At 35.6% G+C, this 26,891-nt stretch overlaps 1 protein-coding gene and 1 long non-coding RNA gene across 2 annotated transcripts in view; one reads left to right on the plus strand and one right to left on the minus strand.

Moving 5' to 3' along the window:
* The window catches only part of LOC141429678 (uncharacterized), a 264,174-nt gene that overhangs the window by 225,167 nt on the left and 12,116 nt on the right, over positions 1-26,891 (minus strand).
* LOC141429668 (uncharacterized) lies at positions 14,786-16,448 on the plus strand. The gene is made up of 2 exons (XR_012451565.1): positions 14,786-15,680; positions 16,077-16,448. It is a non-coding gene; the product is annotated as an uncharacterized lncRNA (long non-coding RNA).

Here is a 26,891-nt window from a genome sequence, read left to right on the forward strand (position 1 = left end):
TTTTAATAATAAATAATTTAAAAAAAAATATTGCGCTACTACACCTGAAGTTAATTGCGAGGTTACATAGAAAAATAAGAATACCACCTATTAGGTAAACATACATCAGCATGTTTATTAAATGTAGGTATCTACTGAAGAATCACTTAAGGGGCTACCCGAGGTTTTCATCAATTTTTGTCAAGTTTTGAAACGTATCTCCTACTTTTGCACTACAGATAGAATTATAAGTCAAATGGCTATCGGTTCTCCAATCTTTTATCTCCATTTTTGTCTACCAGATTTTGAAAAACACGAATACTTAATTTTGTATGATTTTTCTAAACATTGTCTGAAAAACACTTATTTCATATCTCTATTGACGTGAAAGATCTAACATATATGAAATCTACATATTTGGGTTCGTCTTTGACGTCTCTAAAAACTGGTCGAGGGTTTTCATTTGAAACTAATTAACACAAAAGTTATGGCCAGAAAACCAGTTTTTAGGCCTAAAATTTTTCAAGTTTGATGCCAAATATCTCGAAGACAATGAACTTTGAAGTAAATATGGGATACTATATTGCTTAAAGTCGTTGTTGTTAATATAATAATCTACAAAAAATATTAGAAAACCTAGGAATTCAGATCGAAGGTCATTGGGGCATGGGATTACCTTAAGAATAGTGGCTACTTCTTCTTATCGCAAATTATGTGGATACGTGCGTGCACGTGTACCTACTTGTTATGAATGAACTAAGCTACTGACGAAGCTAACGGAAATCAGGAAAAACACGTTGTATTCTTGAAGCACCTAAGTACATAAGCCTTAAAAATATCATGTTTGAATTGTAATGCGATATATATTATCATACTCTGTTTCAAAATAGACTAACTACAGACATGTTATAAAAATATATATGTAAGAAAAACAGATAAAATGTATAATCGCTCATAGACCGTATGTATTTAATTTAATATTCGGTTTCTGTCTGTGCCCCCTACATGATATTTTCAATTAAGTCATTACAATTACAAATTGAATTAAAAAACTCGTCGTCCGTCCCCTTGAGCAAAACTGGTTACTGTCTTACAAATTTGCACTTCAAAGTAATTAGTTGCTTCGTAGCCATTAAGCAGTTTAACCACTGCTTGAGTGAAATACAAGAGGCACTAAAACATCTTATCTTATGATTTACAACTACATTATTAAGTATACTTATTTATTATTATGGGAGTTTCGATCTCATCTAGGATTTTTTATCAGACTGCCCGAAAGAGTTATTTTTTTAAAAGCAAGTATTTGACAATGCTAATTTTTTGAGCAACATTGTTTTATAGAAAATCATACATTATATTTAAGTTACCGTTTTCACAAGAACATCAAAAAGGTATGAATTAAAAACTTAAAAAAGAAAATCGAAAAATTCGATTTCCCTAAAAACTTTCACTAAGAACTGAAGCGGAGAATAACAAGTCTAGTAACTAGTCCAGAATTCAGTTAATTGAACATTCGGGTCCCATTACTGGGAATTTCGAGCTGGTCACGATTTTAAATGGATCCCGACTTTTGAAATTTAAGTTTCTTAATAAAGTTCTACTCAGACACACATATGTTTTTTTTTTCAGTTTTTATTTGAAAAAAATTAAGGCAATCACATTTTTTTACATAATATTATTATGGAACTTCTTAATAAAAGTGTTTGCTTCTTGTACTTATAATAATGTCCAATATAATTATTTTGTGTTCACTAAATTTTAATATATTTGACCTACGTCCAGCTATTGCCACAAGATCACACCTAGGTCGCCTTGCCAGCAGGCCAGGCGTTAATAGAAATGTTTTTAATTTATGTAAGAAATCATTACACTGTTGTATAGTTTTTCCCTCTCAGTAGAGTTATTGCTGTATAACAGCTGTATTAACGTTGTTCAATTAAACCTTCTCGACACATTTACGTCCGAACTACAAATCGAACGTGCCTCATGCCGTCTATTCTGTTCTGTACCAATCAAGTGTTTATAGCGCCAGTAAGACAACTAGCTTGAGCTACCTGCAAACAACGCAGCCAATTTGCACTCACACTCATCTCATACGCGTAAGAGAGAAGGCTGGATTGTACGCGCGAATGCTCGCAATCGCATTTTTTTCTATCGCTCGCAGTGGCTATCTCTTTCTATACTGATAAAATACCATTTGACGAAAAGAAAGGATAAAAGTAATTGTGATTCCGAATGCGTTATCATTATGGGGCCTGGTGAGAATAATATACCTATAACTGCGTACTTACAGCGAGAGTTTATTTGACTGCCAATTATTATAAAACTTGCGTGAAATTATGTATGATAATCCATTCCCCAAAATACCCAAATCTTATAAAATGTAGGTATTATCTATTCTATACCTAATAATCAAATTCTAGATCCATTCCCATTCCCAATAGCATTCAGATTCAAACAAATTAATTTCAAATGGAAATATAAAATCCGGAGGTACTTAGACGAGTAATTGGAAAAGGAATATTTAGTTCAATAGGACCTGTTGGGAAAATGATAGCCACATAAATATTATGAAAATATCTACAGGGAGTCTCTAACGGCTTTAAATCCAAAGTTCGACTCGCATAACTAAGCTACTTTTGTTCTGCAACTTTTAAAAAATAAGATCATTGTTAGTTTTTTTTTTCATACAGATTAAATGTAATTTTCAATGGTTGCGATACAATACAAAATTGACAGCACATTGATTCATGTTTATCTAAGAGATGTCAAATAAATGACAAAAATTATACAAGCCACCAAGTGAGAGCGATAACACCGCCATGTCCGATACACTGATTTTACGATAAAACTTTGATGATCAATAATTTCAGTAAATTATCTAAATTCAAGTTATTTGAAAATGTTACAAAACAAAAGCAAACAAATATAAATCTCACTTGCTTCAGGCTGCATATGGATGATATTGAATAGCTACTCAGGGCAGCCACTATACCAAACTTCTGAACTTTACTCGCCTTAATAAGTTCTTACCCAACTCGCTAATCTTATGCGGGTTACATAGTTTGTGATCTGACTAATAATATATCACGCTTAAGTTAATTATGCAACTTCGGTAGAAATGCCGATCTCTATTGCATTTAGTCCTGTGGCCTGATTTTTTTCTAGCGTCTTTACTTTATTCATAAAAGTTCCATAGTTTGCGAGTACAAACTGACATATTTACATACATACACCCCGTTTTTTATTTTCGTTAACTTCGATAAACGACTTATTTAATGTTTGTTGATGCTGGTAATTAACTTTTTGGGCAAATTAAAAAAAAAATGTTTTTTTTTCATACGCAATCTTTGTAAATTTTTGTTAAAGGTCAAACTGTGAAATTCGCAAACCTGACAAGTAACATTGGTGTGACACATAAGAGAGACAAAAAAATCACTTTTTTAACAAATATTTTAGTTACTTACTTAAAAGTAACAGACTTTAAAAAACGACAAAAATTAAGAAGCTTTTACACTGCTTTAGGTACTGTGCATATCGTATTATTTATAATTTGTATTGTGGATTATAAAAATGAAAGGCATAAAATTTCTTAATTTAAGTATATCATTTTAAACATTAAGAATGAGTCCATTAGTGTTCTGGAAAAATTAACTCTATATCCAGTCAATCAATCAAAAATAACACATTGTGTACATAAAACCTTGAAACCGTCTCGTAAAAAATAACTTTTCAAAAAATAATCTTATCTCAATTTGATTTTCATAAAATAATTGGTTTAAAAAGAAACGATTCCACTGAGTTTAAAATGATAACTTTCACTTAAGAAGCTCATTGAAATCGATATATTTGTTTAGGCTAAGAGATGATATCGACAAGCAAACAGAGGAAAAGGTAAACACTTTCAATGCAGAAGAACAAGTATCCAGACTGAGAAAAAGTCGTAATTAAGAGTTCATAATATGTTTTCAATTTAATACTGAATTTTACGATATAAAGTATATTATATTAATTAATTAAATATATAAAATCAAAGTTATCATATTAATTAATATCAACTTTTTTTAATGAATGGGTATTGTACTACTACTTATACGTACTTTTAAACAAACAATCTTATCTTTTTCTACGTTTACAATAATTTTACGATGTCATCACATCATTATTCCCACATACCTGACACGCGGAGGAACATTATCTAAAAGCTATTCGATACCAGTCAAACCGGTGAGCGTGTTAATTACATATTAATTTGTCAGCGAATCGACATTTAATGAGTTTGACGACGGTTCATTGTGAATATTTACATTATTCCAATACAATGAGCCTTTATTGAATGACATTTAATAGCAAAACAGATAAAAAGTGGATTAAAAAAATTCTACAGATGGACGTAGAACTTTTTCAAGTCAGGTAAAAATTACAAAGTTAGCAGTCGGTAGATAGAAATAAATGTTTTATTTATATTTAGGATAGGTACCTACTTCCATACCTACTATATTCCACAGACAAAATCTCTGAATCGGAGAGTGAGTAATCACTCTCCAATTTATTCTTCGATTTTAATGAATGCACTTTATTGCTCAAATATAAAGCATAATCCTAAATTCACATCAAGAATAAACTATGAAACCTATCGCAGGGCACCAAGTTTATATGAGATCAAGTAGTTAAAAATTCTAACTTCAGGTCAGCAATTTAAGAGCTTTCCAAAGTTTGTCGATCGATTCACATCACAAGTCAGTAAAGTTCGTAATTTAACTATTATATAAAGAGCCAATTTTGAAATGCATCAAAATTAGGACCTTTATTCATAAACGCTTCTGTTAACTTGACATTCGTTTATTTTGTGAGTCCGGATTTCTCGTTCGTCCTGAATCAAGTTAAAGTTGAACCAATCGAAAGAGTAAATCTAGGAGTATTCAGCGCCACGTTTGCATAAGCCCCACATAACAAGGACCTGGTTCACCTACTGACCTATATCGCCACAGTACCGCAAATTAGCCCTCTATACCTACTACACTGCTGTACATTATACAGCCAGTGCATCGTCCCTGACCGGTGCCGGATTCTCGGATATACTAGCATATATATATTAATAGCACGCAGTTTAGAAATCATTATTGTTCTTAGGTAGGTTACGGAAATGTAGCTAGCTATTACGGAAATGTAACAAAAGTTTTTCATTAGACTTATTTTCTACACTAAGTTTTATGTTACAAGTTTTTTGCAATATATTAGACGACCGGATGGCCAAGTGGTTAGAGAACCTGACTACGAAGTTTTAGGTCCGTATAGGTTAGGTTTGTATGAATAATACGAATGTTTGTTCTCGGGTCTTGGATGTTTAATATGTATTTATCTATATTTTATCTATATCTGATGCCTGGTATCCATAGTACCAGCTTTGCTTAGTTTGGGACTAGGTAATTGGTGTCAAGTGTCCCATGATATTTAATATTTAATAATCTGTTTCAGAACGAACTTTTTATTCTATTTTGCCGTGTGAGGGGTAATTAAATGGAACTCTGGTGCTAACGAGTATGATTTGTATTTTTCTAGCACGTGTTACGGTGGAGGAAAAAAGAAATGTATTTTGGGTATTTGGCAATCACTTGTCTTCTTTTTTGAGTCGACTGTTAGCTTAGGTATAACTTAACCTACCATCCATCACCGTCAAACTTAGCTAACTCCGAATAATAAATTAATAAATACCGATATCGTTATTACAGTTTAACATTCAGAATCAGCTATCCAAACATGTCAAACAAGTTACACGGAGTTAATTGGTCCCACACAAACAGCAATCAATAATAATAACTCGTAAACCGTTAATTAATAACGCTTACTATCAACGACCGTGATTACGCAAAACTAACTTGACCGTACTGATAACAATTACTTGCTTTGACTGATAAACTGTTATCACTGAGCAAGGCCGACGTGGCTTATTGAATTTGGAAATTATTTTCAACTTCTGAATATAATACATTTTTTTTATCTGACATCAATTGACCTAGTTCTAAACTAAGCAAAACCTGTACTATGGGTACTAGGCAACGGATAAACATATTTCTAAAGATAAACACATACTTTCCTCCACTTAAATACATATTAAACATCCAAGATTCAAGAAACAAAACATTCGTATTATTCTTAAAAATATCTGCCCTGATTGAGAATCGAATCCGGAAGCCGGAAGCTTCATAGTCAAATTCTCTAACCACTTGTCTATCTGGTCGTCAAAATCAATGCGGTTGTAATAATAATTACTATAATAGAAACACATTTTAACATCTTTAGGTAATTTTTGATTTGAATGTCTATTATATTTTAAAACTTCATCCAACTCCGAATGGAGCCACTCTGTTCAGCCGATTCATACAGTTACAATTTTGTTTATTCCTCACACTCACTTCCGGTAAGGTACCTACTTAAAACACTAATTAGAAGAATACCTATATAATTATATTTTTTGAAAAATTATTTACCTAACTGTGACTAATTTCTAGCTAGCGAAGATTTTTTTCCAAATCGGAACTAGATTTTATGGTCTAAATTACATTTAGAGGTTTGTATTTTAAACAAATGTTTGTCATAGAGGGACTAGGGACTAGAGAGAATAGGCTAGATTCTTTAAAATCTAAAAATGTCGGACATGGTTTTTTTCTTTTGTCCATTAACAAACTTGTAATGGTTTGATCTATCCATCGATAGGTACGCGTATGGAAGAAAACAAAAAAAAAACACTTTGTCGGTGTGATTAATATTTCAACCTTACAGCTCTACCAGCTTCTAGCTGAGCCGCAGACGGACGAACAGACATAGCCGGGTTACAAGGGTACATTGTAAGACAACGAAACCCTAAAAATTCCAAAAAAATATATCATATTTGACATATTTCTTAAAACCGATAATTCCAATTTCCTTACGTTTAAATGCCAATGTTTCAGAATGAAAATTTCTTAATCTAGCAATCCTAGCTAAATATATGAAATGAAATAGAGCTAGAAGTACCGACTCCGGCGCATTTGTCATATTGCGCGTGATTGCATTCGAAGGCCGCTGTCATAGATATCCCGATGTTCTAACTATGCGTCGTGACGCAGTCAAACAAAATTCTGTATTTAAGTACTACATATTGATTCATTCAATATTTAAGAACCAAACTTGCAATTGGGTAGATTCCTGGGTAAAAAATATTGTTTTTAGTCCGTTTCAAATAATAAGTCCGGTAAAATGAAACAAAAATTACAAAGATGAAGCGCGCCAAAGTTTGGTGTCTCCATTATTTTTTATTTAAGTACATTTTCAGATTTAGAAATCCGTTTGCAAAATCTGAAATTGACTTGGGCTTTAAAGTAAGTACCTACCTACTAATTTTTGTTAGAGGTAAGTGCCCCCATCCCTCCCCTTCTGAAGTTAGGCCCTTGGCTTGAAAAATCTGGAATAAAGCGTGATGCTAATAATACAATAATGAATTGAAAAGGAAAACTATCACAACCTAGTAGACTTTACAAAATTACAAGTTAATACTGAATGTTTTCCGCATATTAGTACGGAAATCTTCATTTCGCGTGGCCCCACACTCTTGGCCGTTATATCCGCAATATATATTTAAAAAAAAATGCGTTTACAATAAAGTTTTTTTAGAGACAGAAGTATCAAAAACCCAAAAATTCTTGACGTTGATGTTATAAAACTTAAGTCCGAATAAAGATAACACATTAAGTATTTCATAGCGTTATCATAATGTAGCATGACACATCAATTCAACACCTTTACACTCCCTATATTTTAAAAGAAGCAGTATTTGTTTTTAATTTTATCAATTAAACGTAAAACCTTCTAAGTGCCAGCATAAATCTTGTATTATATCTGTACCATTAATAATTAACCTGGCCATTTTACAGCTCAGTGTACCTATAGGATGAATGTCCTTCTCTAGGGTTCCCTAATTTTTCGCAGAATTTCATTTCGCCAAATGATCACTTGCCAACTTATTAAAAGATTCATTTTTTCTTCCCAACCTTACAGTTACCAACTGTACGTTTGGTCTGTTTGTTATAAATAAAGTCACTTTTCAAAATGCCAACTTTCGGTCAGTAGAATGTTTTGGTTGGTGTAATATTCATTTCGTTGTACAATAATAATAATAATAATTCTTTATTTAGCTAAACACAACAATCATTAAAGCATCTGTACAATAAATGTAGCTATATTGAAGTACCAAGTTCTTTAGGTTTGTGTTACAATTTAACATGAGCATGATTGGACAATGTTCCTTACTCCCCGTACTAGTTTAAACTGTATCACGGTGAAGTAAAATTCGTCATCCTATTAATTTAGGTTTATATCAATATTTAAATAAAAAGTTACTGCAGTGATTAATTGAGGGTAAGACAAATAAGTACACTTGTTGCTAATTGCTAATAGGTACATCTAACTTAGAGGTAAACAAGTAGTACATGCATAAACTTCAGATGAATCTTCAAAATGTTTCCCAAATGTTTTATTGAATAAGGGTTTCGTTTAGTAACTATGTACTTAATATAATAAGTAATGTGGGTAAGCGCAACATTTCCGTTGTGTTTTGTTTGTGCACCAATAAAGCGTTTGTGACAAACGCACATATGACTCAATGTTTGACCTATTAATAGAATACGGCAATGATCACGGTATCAATCTTGTACCAAAAGTGTGTGTGTTAGATTTCGAAAAAGCGGCAATTACTGAGTCTTCGATCCAATTTTGAAGACATTTACTTACAGGGATGCCATTTTCAGTTAAATATTATTTTTCATTAGACTCATGTTTTGGATATTTTAAACGAAGTATTACAAAATTAAATTACGATACTGGCACTCGCCGGCCGTTACCGCGGCACGCTCGCTTCGCTCACTCGGCTTCGTGCGCTGTTTGCTCACGGTTAAGCTAACACGGACAGGACTGAACTTTGCCACACATTAGATTTCTGTTGCTATACTTATTACAAAACTGGTGCGTAACTCTTACTAACTGACTAATTTACTCTAAGTAAAAAGTTGGCTTATGTATGAAAAGGGAACTGTTGCACTGACGAAATGTTATTCGTTTATTAGTTGTTTGATCTAGAGAAAGATTTGACAAATGATAAATTTTCCAAAGTTTTGAGTCATTATGATTTTCTGCTTTATAATAATTCGACCAAATGACACGTTGTCATATAAAAATTAATACTTAGTTGTCAATGTGAATCTTCGGCGAAACGGTGGTTGGCTAGTGATATTCCGCCAAAGGAATTTCTGCGAAAGGGCAGGACACCCCTTCTCTAGTTATTAATTAGTCAGGAAGTGTAAGTACCGGACACGCTTAGCGACTGAGCTAGCCGTTCGAAATGTACCTATTGGTACAACGATTCAATGTCATGCAAATCACGAAAGAGACATGCATTGGCGATGAAAGGTCAACATGGCGTAAGAAAAAATTGTACCAGCCTCTTGCAAGAACAAATGTGATGAACAAATTTACAATAATTTACCTATGTCTATACAAGAGTGCCCACAAAATCAATTTAGCAAAGTACGAGGTGGCTTCTGGATAAATGTATGCAAGACTTTTTTAATGATTAGGATAATAGTAAGATTAATAATACTTAGACATAAAGTAAGTACCTATTTAATAACAATAAAACTAAACTTAGCATATTCTGACATAATAGTGAACTGACATTATAATAGTAATAGGTAATTTGCAATGATAATAATCTAATAAATGAAAATAATAAATTGTAATAACAAAGAAGAAGAAATGATAAAGAGTTATTGTATTGTATTGTAATAATGAGAAAATAGCATTAACAAACTGAGATATTACTTAGTATTTCTTATATAGTAAATGCTGAGAGAAAATGATTTTAATATTGCACGCCCAATTAAGGTAGAACATTTTGTAGCACTAAGACCTTTTGTATTAACTATGTTCTGGCAATAAACATATTTGAATTTGAATTTGACGAATGCCCTCTTCATCAAAAGTAAACCTGGCAAATGTTGTTTTAAATCATGCAAATATCAAAGTGACAGATAAAGAGAAACGTAATTTATTGAATCAGGCGTTACTTTGCGGAGGTCCATATCAATGAACTAAAATAAGGACTAATATCGTAAGGTCGCGGGTGAGCAAGGAAATTATTTTAGTTCATTTAAAGAGAAACGTATTTATAGTTTAGAATATGCTTGCTTCACAGGTATAAAAAAATTTAAAAACTCACTTATGCTTTGCTGTACATACATTTAGATACTCTGCTGAACATTAAAAACTCATTTCAGACGACATAGTTAGTTCACAATGTTAGTAACCATAATTATGGTATAGTTATATATTATCGGCCAGTGTGTAAAAATCCTGTTAAGAAGTGGATAGTTTGAAAAACCTATTTTTATCACAACCAATCATCCTGCACATTTATTTACTGTTTAAAAAATAAAAATGATTTATTCGGATTATTTTACATGTCGCAATTGCGGCAGAATGTGAGAGATTTGTAGTACTTTATGACCTGTTTCATGATACCATGACGCATTTGAAAGCCGTAAACGGGTAACTTTCGTAGAGAAATAAAGTGGTTAATCTGTAGTACGTGAACGTCAGCAAAAACTGGATTTAAGATAACTTAGGCTTTCCAACATATTTAAGGAATAGAAGATACACACACAAACATCACGCCTGTATTCCCAAATGGAGTAGGCGAGCACACGAAACGTTAACGCTTCGGAGCCTTAGGGCCGAGTTTAAAGTTTGATAAAAATGGCACAATAGTGACAAGAATAGAAGATACAATACACAAAATTACGTAACCAAGCTTTATTGGACTATGATCCTAACGTGATGTACTATGCTAGTGTAACTAACCCCCCCCCCCCGATACAAACTTTTTCCTTCTATCAGCTAAACCTAACTCTACCTAGCTCAACTAAACTCACCTGAAAGTTAAACCTAAAGCTAAAGTTCACCTATAAGTTCAAACTCCTGAATCTGAAGCTAACTGCTAATTAATCAAAGCTCCTAAACTCACAGCTATGACCTACCTATGAGCAGCCTACCTATATATCTAGAGCTTATGAGTCCTACTGAGATGTCCGAAACCTACTATATGATAGCGTGATGATGTGAATTGGCCATGTGATCGTCTAGTGGTTGTCTAGTGCCTAAATAAAATGATTGACCCTTCGTTGTGTCCGTCCTAGGTAACCCATACGGTACTTTTAGTGAAGAAGTAAAGATTGGTTGGTCTGAATTTAAGCTACAACTAATTATCTACCTACCTATAACGCAACTAAAAACACATTACAAGAAAATAACTAATTTGACTAGGAATATAGAATGCTGTAGTATGTTATGGAATGCTGTTAGGGGAACAGGGGCAAGTTGTATCCATGATTACTTGAGAGGAACAAGTATAGCTATAAGGTATGACATTCTGAAATGAAGCGCATTAATAAATGCTTATGGTAGAACATAGTAAAATATCTAAGATTTAAGGAGATTAACCTAGTGATTATATAGGCCTGTGAAAGATTTCTAAAATGCTAAGAAGGGAAGAACACAGGATTAGTAAAAACACAGTGTAAAATAAAACCAGTAAAATAAGCCAAATGGAAACAGTTTGATAAAACACAAACAAAATGAGAATAAGATAATGTTTCCTTTTGCTATAGTATAATGGGGATATACAGAATACTACCCACACTATAAGGATATTGTGTGAGCGATAGGTAGAATAGGAATATGGTATTATAAGTTTTCCATTTTACTTCAGCAATTGGAAATAAGCACACAGAATTAAATGGATTAGTTAAGTAAATAAAGAGCATTCTAGAGCTCAAATGCAGAATAATAAAGTTGTATATAGGTAATATACTTATGTGTCCACCAGGTGATAAAATTCATAGTCGGTATATACAAGTCAATTAGAAATAGCATTTGGGTTTTCCTTCCTATAATATAATGGTATGGCAAAAGTACTCTTGCTATAAATAGTTTATTTAATTGATAAATTAACCATAAGAATTTATATGATTTCTATTTAATAATAAAAGCTCACAACAACATTCCAGTGATTAGTTAGTCAATAGTATACAGCAAATTCTCATCCGCCTACCAGTTCCAATCCTTAGCTTTGCTAGTTCCACAATGGCGGAATTCTGGACTCAAGTGCAAGCTAAAATGTTGTACCTAGGTAATGTATATAATCACAAGCGATAATGCTTGCCAGTTGTTTGTAGATGAAATATATTTTCCTTTCCTATAATGTATCAATGCACTAGGTGTTAGGTTTACTCTTACTTTAGCTTGTATTTGTATTGATTGAATACTCATGAGGAATTATAGGTTTTATTTGGAAATAATCTACATCATCACTTTCAACGATTAATTATAAGCTTGAGGTTAATGTAGAAAGGGTTAATATATATATATATTATATGTATAACCCCCCTTTACCTCCCACCGTTTATAGACCGGGGTGGTAGATAATAAATCGGGTATTCTTATCTTACCAAGTAAAGGCAGATTGTTAGTTTTGCAGGTAAGTAGTATTCATTCACTACCTATAGAATACCAACCAACTTAATATCTATTGGATGGAGGTAATGGTCTTCCCGTCTGTACAGTTAAACACAATATGAGTTACTCACTTTAAGAATACTGCAAATAATTATATTATTGTTTTGTAAGAATCTGTCGATAGCAGATAGTTTAAACATTTACGATTAATTCAGTCTGGCTCTCAGTACATGAATAGCGTTCCCCTGTCAAGAATAGAACTTTGCTACATGCCTAGCTTTGACCAAATATAACACATAAATGTCGAGAATTTTCTTTGAATGGAATTATCAGTAGGTATCCCATAATTGTGTCAACATCAGACATAGAAACTTTAATAGATTATTTTTTTCATTAATTTTCTATTTTCGTATTAGATGTCCCTAAGCGCTCCTTAAATCTAGACTTAATTCTAATCTTAAGATTAGGCAATATCGCGCACCGTGCGGTACTCTCCCTAGGAATCACTATCCGACCGAATGGCCAGTTCAGTCAGACAACGATCCCCAAGCGAGCCCCAGCAGCAGCATCATACATTCACCGGCGAATTTCTAATGATAACCGTTAGTTCCCTACAACGCCCTATAAACCGAACGCGCGTTAACCTAGACGAAGTATGATCAAAACCTAACGGACCTTGCCTAGTTCTGGTCTCCTAGTACAATAAAAGTGGTAAAACCTACCAAACTCATGAAGTTTGGTTTTACGCCCTATAAACCTATGAAATACCGCCTAGTAAATACCTTCCCTACCACAAACCTATTCAACGTACCTAGTTGCCCTAACAAACCTAGCCTTGTATCGATCTACCTAGGGCCCTAGGCTAAAATGTAATACTTACGTCCCAAAACTAGAGATGGCGAGCACCTCACATTTATTTTTAATTGCGTGGTGTGTAATGTTCAAAGTTTTCCGGAATGACAGGGAAAACTGCTAGCTAACTAACTAAGGGATCGAGGTGGCATCCTCTAGTGTACCTATTCCTAATCCTACGCCATGTGTAATAACCCCACCCGCGACCGAAGTCAGGGATGCGAGTGGAGTAGGGCAGAGAGATAATTGTGCGAATATATACATATATAAAGGGGGGTCCAGCACCACCGAACTCACGTGCACCGACACTGCGGATACACGGTGCCCGGGTACGCGCCGGGGAGAAGATAGCCTGACCGCCAGAGTTGGCGACTATAGTCAGACGCGGAATCGTTCTCCTCAATTCCGTCCCGTCCCGAAGGACGTTATACCTCTAAACTTTCGTATATCACCGTTAGGTATCAGGTTTAGAGGCCGGGAACCTCGTCCCGTACAGTCCCTACTTTCAAGCGAATATAAAGCGGTCCGATCCCACAGAATAAGGAAAACTGGAGGGCTAATAGCAAAGGAACCGAAACAAAACGCATGGGTACTCCCCTAGCGACATCGGCTCCGCTACCATCCCGCCAGCTATTCACAAACACAAAAATGAAGCCTGGAGAACTAACAGCGAAAAGACCGAAACAAAACGCGTGGGTAACCCCAGCGACATCGGCCTAACACTGCCAGCCCGCCAGCTTATATACAAATAAAATCGCGTAGTTACTATGTAGATCAATTACCCAGCAGCGTAACGACCTGCACTTGAAAGAACCCAAAGTTGACTATCCGTTCCTACGAGCCGCAGCCCTTTTTATAGTTTTTTTTGTGCGACAGCGTGTATTCCTGCTATAACTACATCTACCCCACCTGCTAATACTGCTAACACTCCTACATTTCCTGCTCTATAAGCACTTCCTGTTTCCCCAGCTACTAAGGCGCCAGCGCCGTTAAGAGGTTTTCTTAATATTGCTGCGCCTCCGGCCGCCTGCGTTCCCTCGTTTCCGTGCATTTCGGGCCCTTCCGCATATCGCTTCAGCTAAGTCTCGCACATCTCGCGCGCTTTATGCTCCTACGGTTACAACTGCGCTTCCTAACATCCAAGCGTTTACAACTACAGCTGCTGTTCAAGGTTTTCCTACAATCCATACTGCAGCGCCTATACCTGTGTTTTAGGCTACTAAGGCGACAGAGCCGCTTAAGAGGTTTTATGTAATACCGGTGTTTACGTACACTGCTAAGACTCCTATCACAGCGCGATTCCGTGCGGCAGCGCCTCTCGCGCGTATACCTACACTTCCTGTTATACATACTACTGCAGCGCCAACGGCGTTTCGTGCTATGCGTTTCCGGCGTCCGGAGAGCTTAAGGTGGAACGATTTCCATACTAATGTATTAACACAATCATGTGCGCTTGAAAGAATAATTTGAAATTAAAATCACATCTGTTGACTTTTATTTTGTTCTTTATTTGAGGCATTTTTTATTTACCTAAAGAAAGCTTTTGATTAATAGCTTAATCTAGATGATTATTTTAGTTATTTTTTGTCAATATGTGAGTGGACGGCGACAGTATCGTACGCCAACGGCTCGGTTAGTAGTGTGTGTTTCAGCTACGTTGTCAACTCGCTGACAATTCGATGCTAAGCGACGTTGCCAGATTTCGTTTGATTTGTCTGATCAAAATCACATAATTACCATTTTGAAGCTCGTTTAACTTTTTTTTAAATATTTTTGCTGGCCATAGGTACAAAGTCCGTCAGTCAAAAGACTGAAGTGCAACGAACAAATGTATTGCCAATTCTTTGGGTTTCCGACAGAAATTAGAAAGAAAATCACATAACATTAACGTATTAACAAATAAGTACGGAAAATTGCATTAACGGATTATAAATTAGTAGTGATAAAATCAGATAAAGGCTGCATGGCTTGTGGCTTTTTCCATAAAATAAAAATAAAAAAACATCAAGTCAAATGTCAAATTCGTCAAGTCATAATTTTTTGTTCGTTTGTTGTCATAGGTTGTCATGACATTGTAAACTAATGAAGTAATTTTTTCCTAAATTAAATTATCGTAATTTGTCCTCGAAACTGGCGGGATTATCATTATCTATAATCTATAATGTGAATGCAGTTATATTTTCAAGTATTGAACTGAATTATAATTCACATTGGAAACTATGAAGCCACGAACTTTGCGAAAAAAATACATAAAGCATCAATACTCTGGTCTCGAAAAAGACGCATTATAAGGAAATTAAAAAGTAAGTACAGTAGAGGCTGAGTACAACATACAACTTCCACCACCCCCGTGGGTAGCGTAGGAATCGGCTGAGGGATAATATCAGAAGATGGGCAGCAGCGTTTTCCAAGCAACCCCACATCATATACTTACTACGCTCGCCAACCCGCTTATCAAACGTGGCGAGTATTGGCAAAACGGGAAAATATGGGGGAGGCCTAAAGTCTCAGTTTCCATGACCGTAGGTGTTTAGGACAGTTTTTTTTACTGTTTTTTTTTCCAAGTCCCCAGCCCTTGGTAGCGGACTAACTTTTGAGCCTCATATCTCGGTAATTTTGGAGTTCAGAGAAAAGTTCATTTGACAAAATATGCTTCTTCAAAATATGTTTTATTTTCATAATAAAATATTTAATTACAGAGTGAAAACCACTGTCATAACATACATTGTCGGCTAATAAGCTGTGTACGAGACTGGCACAAGACTGGAAAAGTGGCGTGAAAATGCAAGAGGCACTCAGCAGTGGTTGTATGTGGGCTAATTTAATTGACTGATGTAAATAAATAAATAAAAACTGACTTAGTGATGGACTTTTTTATTTGTTGTTCAGTAGAGCCTTCGATTACTACCCAACCAATTAAATATCATGAAGAAACGTACACACACCTGCTATATAATTAATGGTGTGTGCTATATTTCAATTCCCACTGGGCCTGCGTTGAAAATAACGCCCAAGCCCTCATTGTGAGAGGAGGCCTCTATATGTAGGTATGTATAATGTATAGGGATAATGATTATGACTAATTTTCTCATAGTATGTAAAGTGTATTGTAAATAAAAAATAAGAACACAATCGTTGAGTTACGGTCAAGGAAACTGAGTCACGTACCAGGGTGGAACCTATGTGCTACTAATGTCATGTTGACATCCCATACACTTGCCAAAGAAATCACAGCGCAATTGAATATGAAAAGGTTCCACTCTGGTACGTGATTCGGTTTCCTTGACTTTGTAAAGGCGAACTTATCCCTCGAAGGGATCTCTACCAAGCAACCCTTGAGTGGATGTGAGGAATTATAAGTCTCATAGTACTTACTGTAGTTGTGCTGTGCATATTCAGATTTACCTAAAATTTTAAAAAAAATGTTTGTTGCCTAAATTAGGTCTTATAATTTTTTAGCTACACATTTCAAAAAATACTAACATCATTAACTGAGAACAATAAAAAAAAAACAAAAAAAAGTTAAACCTTACAACGGGTTTGAACCCGAACTTCCTAAGCTGAGGATAGAGTAAACTCAAGCCTTATGCAACTGGGCCAATCTGCTTTTTGATCATGAGAGCGAAATTAACAAAGACTTCTGTTTACAACAAATTACAAGCATGTGTGCGAAAATATCTCAGTCGAAACTGCAGCGATCAAGTGAAAGTATTTTCTAAATTAAAATACATCTGAAACTTGGTACGATATATCACAAATTTCACGCTATTGGCGGTATGTACATTATTTTATAAAAATATCCACGATTTCATTCCTAAAAAAAAAAAAATACGTGGAATTTGCACACTAACGTCATCTACTGGCACTGTAGTGCCTAGCTGACCGTGACAAACGACCTTAAGTAAATTCCTTCATTTCCTAGCGCTCGTCCTACTGCAGAGACAGCGGCGTTTAGAGTATCGCGTTTCGAGCTACTTAACCAATAGCTACACTTCCTATTCTTTCAAAGACAACGGTGTCTCTTGCGTTTCGTAAACTTCGAGCTCTTACTAGAACAACTGCATTTCCTATCATACAAGCGTTTAAAACTACAGCTGCTGTTCAAGGTTTTCCTACAATCCATACTGCAGCGCCTATACCTGTGTTTTAGGCTACTAAGGAGACAGAGCCGCTTAAGAGGTTTTATGTAATACCGGCGTTTACGTACACAGCTAAGACTCCTACTACAGCGCGATTCCGTGTGGCAGCGCCTCCCGCGCGTACACCTACACTTCCTGTTATACATACTACTGCTGCGTCAACGGCGTTTCGTGCTATGCGTTTCCGGCGTCCGGAGAGCTTAAGTAAATTCCTTCATTTCCTAGCGCTCGTCCTACTGCAGAGACAGCGGCGTTTCGAGTATCGCGTTTCGAGCTACTTAACCAACAGCTACACTTCCTATTCTTTCATAGACAACGGCGTCTCATGCGTTTCGTAAACTTCGAGCTCTTACTGGAACAACTGCATTTCCTATCATACAAGCTATTACTGGGACAGTAGCGACCCGAGAGTTTTCTACACTTCGCGCCCTTGCGCCTACAACCGCGTTTTCAACTACCAGGGAGACAGAAACGTTTAAGGGGTTACAAGCAATTCCTACACTTTTGCAAACAGCTAGACTTGATACTATTGCGAATTGTTATGAGGCAGCGGTGTCTACGTGCACATATACGTTCCCTACTATATCGACGTCTCATACTATGTGTTCCGAGAGCCAGAAACGCTTAAGCCTCCTCCGCCATCTCCTAGCGTACGGACTATTACACAGGCCGTGGCGTTCTAAGCATCTAGTTTCGAGCTACTTGAACTTCAGTTATATTTCCTATTACTCCAGAGACAACGATGCCTCCCGTGTTTCGTAAACCTAAGGATTCTACGGCCGTAATGGCTTTTCCTGTCACACGAGCTATTTACAAGCTAGCTGTGGCCCAAGGGTTTCCTACAATTCAAGCTTCTGTGTCTCTAACTGTGTCTTCGACTACCAGGGAGACAGAACCGCCTAAAGGGTTACAGTTAATTTCTACACTTCTTCATACAGCTAGTCTTTATACTATAGCGTAATACTATGCGACAGCGACGCCCCCTGCCACAAGAATTATTACAAAGTCAACGGTTTCTCTCGCGATCCCGGCGTTTACATATATTCCTACATTTCACGACGTCACATATATAACTCAATCTCCTTATGCTTAACGCTCTCCTCGAGCTAAGCACCTAGCTGGATTTCCTACCTCACTAACTACCAGGATAATAGGAGTCATAAGGAGTATACAAGTACTTGAACTACAACTTTCTCGGGCCCTATATGCCTCCATGTTCGCGCTTCCAGCCGGATCTCTCACAGTATAAATCACCAGGAACGCATCACCTAACAGGAGTACTACGCGGTTTTACTAAGTCATTCGAGTGTGATAGTAATAGAGTTTGCGAAGGTCAGAACGAGACAGACATATGGCTGTCAGTTCCGAACGATAAAAGAAGAATATTGCAGCTTGAATGGAGTCGCCAGAGTGCGAAAGAAATAGAGTTTGTAAGAGTAAGAGCGAGACAGGTGAACGATTCTGAATAATGAATGAAGAATTAACCTAAGGGTTGATTCTAAACAATATGTAAAAGAGACAGACAATGAGACGCACGATACATTCTTCTTTATTCGCTTTTAATTTGTTTGTGATTATGGCCAAATCCCATGCATTTACAATATGAATCACTAGGGAGGCAGCGCCTAATAGGAGAACTACCCATTTTTATTAATGAAAGTGTTAGAACGCGAAGGAAATACAGTTCATAAAGGTTGTAATGAGATAGTCATATTAACACCGTAAGATGAATGGAAGCGAAGGTTAGTTCTAAGTTTGAATAATGTATGGGGCTGTGAAATCGAAGAGCTTTATTGTTTTATTTATATTATATTTCATTTGAATCCATGTATTCACTTGTGATTAAATATAGTCACCCTTTCTTTTAATGTGATCATTTAAGTAAATAACTAAGCGATTAACCGAATAATAGAGACCAGACATGGTAAACAGCAGAGGCTTATTTAATACATTGTGAACTTTGCAGTAGTTATTTAATTTTATGTTTATTTATTTATTTATTCATATATTTGTGAACGAAGCGGTACAAGGTGTCTCTTGTTCCGTTTCACTAGCATTGATATAAAAGATCCGTGTGCAGTATTTTCCTGATAAAATACCCTTCGCAGCCTGTAGGGCGACCGGCGAGTATTTATTTAACAACTACATCCAAGTGGATCGGCCGGCTTGCAGGGATTGGTTGGAGCCACGTAATAACCGCCGACACCCATCAGCCCGTCTTTGGATTGGACTATTGCATTGCACCAGAATATTTTTACAAGCTTTTATTTAAAAGTGGAATCGAATTTGACTGGCAACGTAAAAGACCTTGGTTGTTTTATTTCGTTTTTATTTATTTATTAAATACCCAACGCCATTTTCGGATTAATGTTATGTTGGAATTTAAAGTTACTTCAAAATTTGCCAATATCGGGCGTCCAATTTATTCTCTCTATCTTCATCAGTTCTTAAAATTATGGATTGCGCCAACAGTAAATACTGGGAGAAAGTAAATAAAGCGCTTATAATCCCAATAATAAAGTTTAATTACGCTACCCGGGAGTAAGTTGTCACTAAAATGCTTCCAAAAAGGCTCAAGTTTTTACGACCTATGCTCGCTTTCGACCCGCAGCCATTAAAACCAAATAAAAACATTAAAAGTTGTTTGAGATACTCTATTAACCGCAGTAGTGTCGCCTTGCAAGACATTAATCATGATTGGGACGTAACTCATGAACAAGGACCTCCTACCAAGCCCCATGTAGGCGATTATAATGTCAAAACACGGTAAAATAACGATCTACCTACTTATTTGCAACCAGGAAATTAATGCGTCTATGTAAAATTTAGTTTTCTTGCTGGCTCTTATTACTCAAAAACAAAATTTAGCGCACAGCAAAAATGGTGGCAATAAACACAAATTAAAAAATTCTGTAGACTATCTTCATTTTTAAAATGACACGGCGTTAAAAATGGCGCGTTACAAACTGCTACCTCTATGAAAATATTATGGAATACTTGCAAGCTGTACATTTTTGGAAATATAATAATTATGATTTTACCTAATTATATCTGCAAGTGCCTATTCTACCATTAGCTCTAGCAACAGGTGACATAGCAAAGTCAAACGCGTTCCATCCTGAATTCCCACATCAACTCTCCAGTATAGAGAGAGTTCTCACTAACTCCCCCAAACTGTTTGCAACTTTGCAACCTACCCTCAATAGAAACTTATAGATAATTGCTGTAATAAAATTAGCCTAATACTTATTCAATGTTGTCCTGATACTCCAAAGAACACATATATAGACTATTTAAAGAAAGGACGAAGTGGATAAAAATATTTGCCTTGTCCGTATGGAAAATAGCCGCGATATGACGTAAGCTTTTTCCAATGTTTTTTTTAAATTCAAAGAATAGGAAACAATTTTGAATGGGCAAACTTTAAGATAATACATACAAAATACTTGGGTTATCTCCTTTCTATTGCATTTTCAAAAAGTGTAATTCAGTTTTAGTATCATATAAAAACAGAACGGGTCCTCTTTCATTACACATAGGGCTATTAAACAAGTTCAGTTAGTTTTATAGCAGTTAACCTTGCTACTTGATGGTAAGCTAGAAAATTTATGGAAATATTAAGTTTCATTTCCTGTGCCGCTACACAGTGTTTTGCGATAGGTTCATCTCAAAGTGCTCTTGTTCATGACCTAGTTAATGTGTGTTTGATGGCTGTGAACTAGATTGCTTCATCAAAAAGGTATGAATCAATATGATGTGCATAATATAAAACAAAAGCTCTGATGTTCTGTAATGTTACTTAACGCGGTTCAATGATGAATGCCGCATACCATTTACGTATGAGTTCTATAAACTATACATAATTGTACTTTTAAAACTAAACTTAACCATTTCACCTTGATCGCCGATACCTAACACATCGACATACACATACATACAGTACTTTTCTTATATATACATCCGCATAACGCGTAGGAAGATTCTCTTCTTCAGCGTGTGCGCGGTAGCAATTATAGTATCCTGAGCATGATTGCAAACCGGCTGGACAGCCCTTTGTGGTGCACGTGACTAAAAAAGTTATAGGGGCCATATAATTTTAATTTTAATTTGTAATTTTAATTTTATTTTTTCATTAAGTAGGTATTTACTAACATAGTCGTATAGTTTTTTCCTATTGTTCTTTTAAATACTAACTACTATGGATGATCTTGTTTCGTCTGAAATAAATGATTATTATTATAACTTGCTTAGTGACTCCGGATGAAAATGCCAATAACCCCTCGTAGGGTAGTCGAATAAATATTTAATAAGTTTAAGGCATTTTTATGTTAACTACATAATTGGATATTGACTGTACATTACCTATATATACGAGTAGACACAACAAGTAGTTAAGAGAAACTGTTGATATCAAACCATTAAGCGGTCTTAGGTATCTTGGTATGTTTTTTTTTCATTAAAACTCAAAATACACAACGAGTTACATAACGGGTACTTATTAATCCTAAAGAGTAACAAGTTGGCATGTTTGCTAAACAAGTATTTACATTTATAATAAAAATATAAAAGTCTATAAGGATAAACTATAAGTAAAGTAACAATGTAACAAAAATAAAAAAAAATTGGAATACATAGCTGCTTACGGGAAACTTACACACAATGATAGTACCTAAGTGCCTGTAGTATCAAACACTAGAATTGAATAAAACCGTAGTAAAATGACAATTTCAATTTGGAACTCTATGCGTTAAGAATATCATGAGTATCATAACCATAACTACCACATACAAAAGATTGTATCTCATCTCTTTATGAAGATTTACTCTCGCACGCCGTTGGTAATATATGCAAATTGTTTTATTATTGAATTGGAATTCATCCTTGATAGCATAGTGAGCGAGGCAAGGGCGAGTTCTCGGTGTATTTATAAACCGAACGACACGCGGCTCAACCACGTGGCACGATGGCATTAATACTTACAACAGTCTTAATAACTATGATGTGTACATTATGAGTAATTAAACACGCTGTCACTGACACGCATTTATTTTTATTGAATGAGAAAATTATGATGGCTCGTGCCGAGCGGTAGTTTGTACGATTTGTTCTTTGTATGTTCGATTTTAAAAGTTTATTTATCGATTATTGTATTTTTATGTAACAATTAAAATGACGTTAATGTGAATACAATGTGCTTATCTTATTGATAAGCTCGTAAAAGTATATGTTTGAATGTTTTGGAATAGATAGACGACGACGACGACGATGACAATTCATAACCTTCCTTTGACAGTTAACTTTTTATGTATCGGATTCCTGACCATATTTAAAAAAAAGTCAGTTTTCATGTTTCCCGCTCGCTTCCTAACAGGTAATTTGTTTGTTATCCAACCCTTCATCGTGATAATAATGAGTAAATAACAAACAGAACACGCCAAATTTTGCCATACTAACTCAAAAACTTCCTTTAAGTAACAGTAAAACGAAACATAAGTATTAATACATTTTCTTCTCTTTAATTCAATACGTAGATAACTATTATGTCAAGTCAATTAAGAGATATCATTATGACCAAACCCGGCTTTTAAGCCCATTCAGATAAAGTCAGGCCAGTGAATAATACATCTGTCGATGAATGTATTAATTGGTGACTATAAGTATTAAAATTAAATCGACATTCAGATATTAGTTGTTACTTTTTTTCATTCAGATCTCCAAACAAAAGGAAACATTTTAATGAGCGACAAAACCCAGACACTTAAACACGTTCCTCGAACTTGCAGCGTCTGCTTACATTTTGTCTCTAAAAATACAATCTTAAAATATGTAAAAAGAGCCAAATTTCCACAAAAAAGAGCACTCATTTTCTCAGTCATTCTAAACGACCACTCAAGAATTCAAGCTCTCAGTCTCAGTTTCAGAGGAAAAATGTTATCCGCCAATTTACGCCTAATCGCTCATCTCTCCGCAAAACACCGCTTTCGACATCTGCTTATATTCCCGAGCGGCCCGCAGGGGTACTTAATTAATAACGCCGAAATTCACAGCTTTCGGGAGAAAACTACACAGAAGATACAGATATTATGTCAACGCCAGACAGGAGCTACGCTCAATCTCATTCTGAACTTATAATCAGAAGTTTTATTAAATTACGACGTGTTTGTTTGTAAACGTAGTTCTGCTGGCAGTGGAAAGCTGGCTCACTGTAATTAACTCTTTTGTGACGTTTCTCGACGTTCGTCGCTCATTTGAACAGTAAAGTCCCTAAGTACAGTTGTCGACTTTTGATTGGGACCCGGGGGACAGACGGCGGAGTTTTACAATGAAATTAAGGAAATTCCTAACTATTAATAGCCTATTCAAATGGCAAACTGATTTATTTATAACGGGCTGAGACCCGAGGCGGTAAATGTGAGTCGAGGTTTTTGTAACGCTCAATTGATTTTAAGACAATCTACTGGAAACGAGTAGGTAAGAGTTTTTCAGGCAGGGTATCGCTAGAAATTCTTGGAAGTAAATAAATTTAATAAAGTGGAATCGAAAACGTGTAGCTTTTAAATCATTTATATTAAATTTAGGAATTAAAAGTTAAAACACCTACGTATTTGATGTCAAATGTCAAAATCTGTAAGTCTAATTCTTTCTTTACCATTAAAATATGTACTTCAAATTTTATATAGTTATCAAGTCGTGAGTAGGGTTCATTGATTGTTTTTACTTTCTATATTGGTGGCTAAGATGATATTTAGTTTATAGACATGTTGCGTTGCTTAATCAGATGAAGACAGAACTCACACCTATAAATTATAAATTCAATTTGAACATAGGTACACTGATCTATAGATACGTTATAGACACGTGCAGCGAAGGGGACGGAGGCAATAAATTCCCGCATGTAATGTAACAAGAGTGCGATGCCGAGTAGCCAGAGTTGACAAACTACCGTTCGAGAGAAATCTCTTCGTAAAGCTCCAACACTAACTGGTAATGGTTGGCATTTTACAAACTGTTTGTGAAATAAAAGTACGCAAAGGAATTAATTTACACACTAATCTCTAATGCGTAATGTTCTTCCTCAATAGCATAATTCGTTATAGATAATGTTAGTGATAATTAATAATAATATAATAGCCTTGACATCTTTTAACAGATGATTTAAGTAGCATCACGCGATGCTGCGGTAGGCCATGATTACGACTATCTTTGATTGAGTTAACTTGCTACGCCTGATGGTAATTTAACGTGTAGTGCAATTCTGTGGAGTTTAAGTGTTAAGGTAGCGGTTCGCGCGCGCCGCGACAGAGACAAGCGACCGAGACACGAGACCGCGACCGGAGACCGCGACACGTGTCTCGGTCTCGCAGCATGTACTGTACGTTGAGACCGAGAAGCGTATTATCGGCGAGTCTGTAGGTGTAGTCAGTTGTGTTTGTGTCACGATGGAAAACCGAAAAAGAATGGTGGAACTTCTATTGGAGGAAGAAGAAGACGATGATTTACTGTTGTATTATTATTACAAACACAAAAGAAGAAGATTACCTACTAAGGAATTGTATTTAAATAGAGGCCCAAGAAGGATCATTTTCGCTTTTAGATTAGTGAAAAAGCACCTAATAGCTGATGACTATATATTCAGGAAGTATTTTCGGCTGAATAAAACACAGTTTGATTATGTACATATTAAGTTTACTGAAAAAAAACAATGAAACAAAAAGGATGAAAAAAATATTGTCCTTCAAATTTTCGTCTCTGTAGGAGTCTAGCCGTGCATCATATATCGGAGGATGCTGTCTGATCAGTTCAATCAGCGTTTCACATTCTTCGTCCGTAAAAGCATTCATTTTTAAACAAAAAACCACGTGTGCTTGGAGCGCGACACGAGACACTACTAGTCCGCGGCAGCGACCGTCTTGCTGTCTCCTGTCTCGCGTCTCCGTCGCCTGTCTCTGTCTCGCTCGCGAATTGTCGCTCAATACGATGCCTACGGTCAAGTGACAGTCGCGGTCTCCGGTCTCGGTCGCTTGTCTCTGTCGCGGCGCGAACCGCTACCTTTAGATGCAGTCGCATTTTGGCAAGTCTCTTAAGTAACACAATCCTTCTCTTTCCAAACATTTAAAGTGTAAACAAACCATCACAAAACTATCTCAAATATTTCGCCGATTGGTTGAGCAAGTCCAAACACAACACAACATCTGAGATTTTTTCACCAAAAATTTAACTTCTGCTGTAATATTTTTAACCGGAAAATTTTATACAATTTGACATCACGTTTTTGACACTTCGATTTCGAAAATCGGCTAAACTTAGTGCAACATTTGCCAACCTTAATTAAAAATTTTGAAACACTTTTACAAGGTTATTCACTGGAAAAATTCCGGATTCATTCTGTTTATACCTTGTGTATATTTACTAAGTGAATTTCACTCCTTGAAATCACACTAAGTACAGTTTGATTTAGTGTGCTTAACAGCGATCGAGTAGGTAGTTGTTCGGCTTCGCGATTATGCGACGGGATTCAATTTACCGAAGGCACTAATCGCTTTACAAACAACTAAACCTGGGTCGTCATTAGATCGAAAAGAAAGATATTTTTTCCCATTTCTGCATCAAGACTAGTGTTATTCTTAAGAAAATTTTTACTATAGATGTCGAAAACTCGATAGACATGGTTGATGTGAAGATAAAGTACCCCTGTTAATGATGTAAGCGCTAACACATTCGCCACTGCTATACTGGTTTGCAAACTCAATTAAACAACGATAGTAGAGTAGAGACATTGTCGATACTGGAAGTTTACAAGTGTCTCGACTTCGACACTGAAGTATAGGCTCGTGCTCATGACTCATGTGTGAGCAGACTAAACAAACTAGGAGGAGATAATATATGAATTTACACCGGATCCCTGGCAGAAAAGGAAACATGAAAGAAATCTGTTCTTTTAAGATAAAAAAACAACGAATATAAGTAGATTATCCGCTCAGGCTAGGGAAGGAAGGCAAGAAAAAAAGAGGGTAATTTAGAAACCATAGGTATCGATACGGAAAGACAGAATAAATAAACAACGTGGTTATCTTATTTGCCCTGATTAAAGCCATTGAAATACTTCAAAGAGATAAACAAGAAACGTAATCAGTAAACAAATTCAACATTTAAGAGCGACAAGATAAACATCAATTACGGATGCTCAACAGTATCTAATGAAGTTTATAACTAGTTTGACAATACAGTAATTATGAACTGATAATCCTTAGTCCAGGCCAAGTTTGATCAACGACTCAACTTTCCCAATGACACCTCATAAATTTTCAAGGGGAACGTTGCAAATTTAAGTTAAAAGGCTTTACGGCCATGAATAAAACGTGTCGAGGGTATCCC

The sequence above is a fragment of the Choristoneura fumiferana genome, chromosome 7, assembly GCF_025370935.1.
Source record: "Choristoneura fumiferana chromosome 7, NRCan_CFum_1, whole genome shotgun sequence".
Taxonomy (NCBI): Eukaryota; Metazoa; Arthropoda; class Insecta; order Lepidoptera; family Tortricidae; genus Choristoneura; species Choristoneura fumiferana.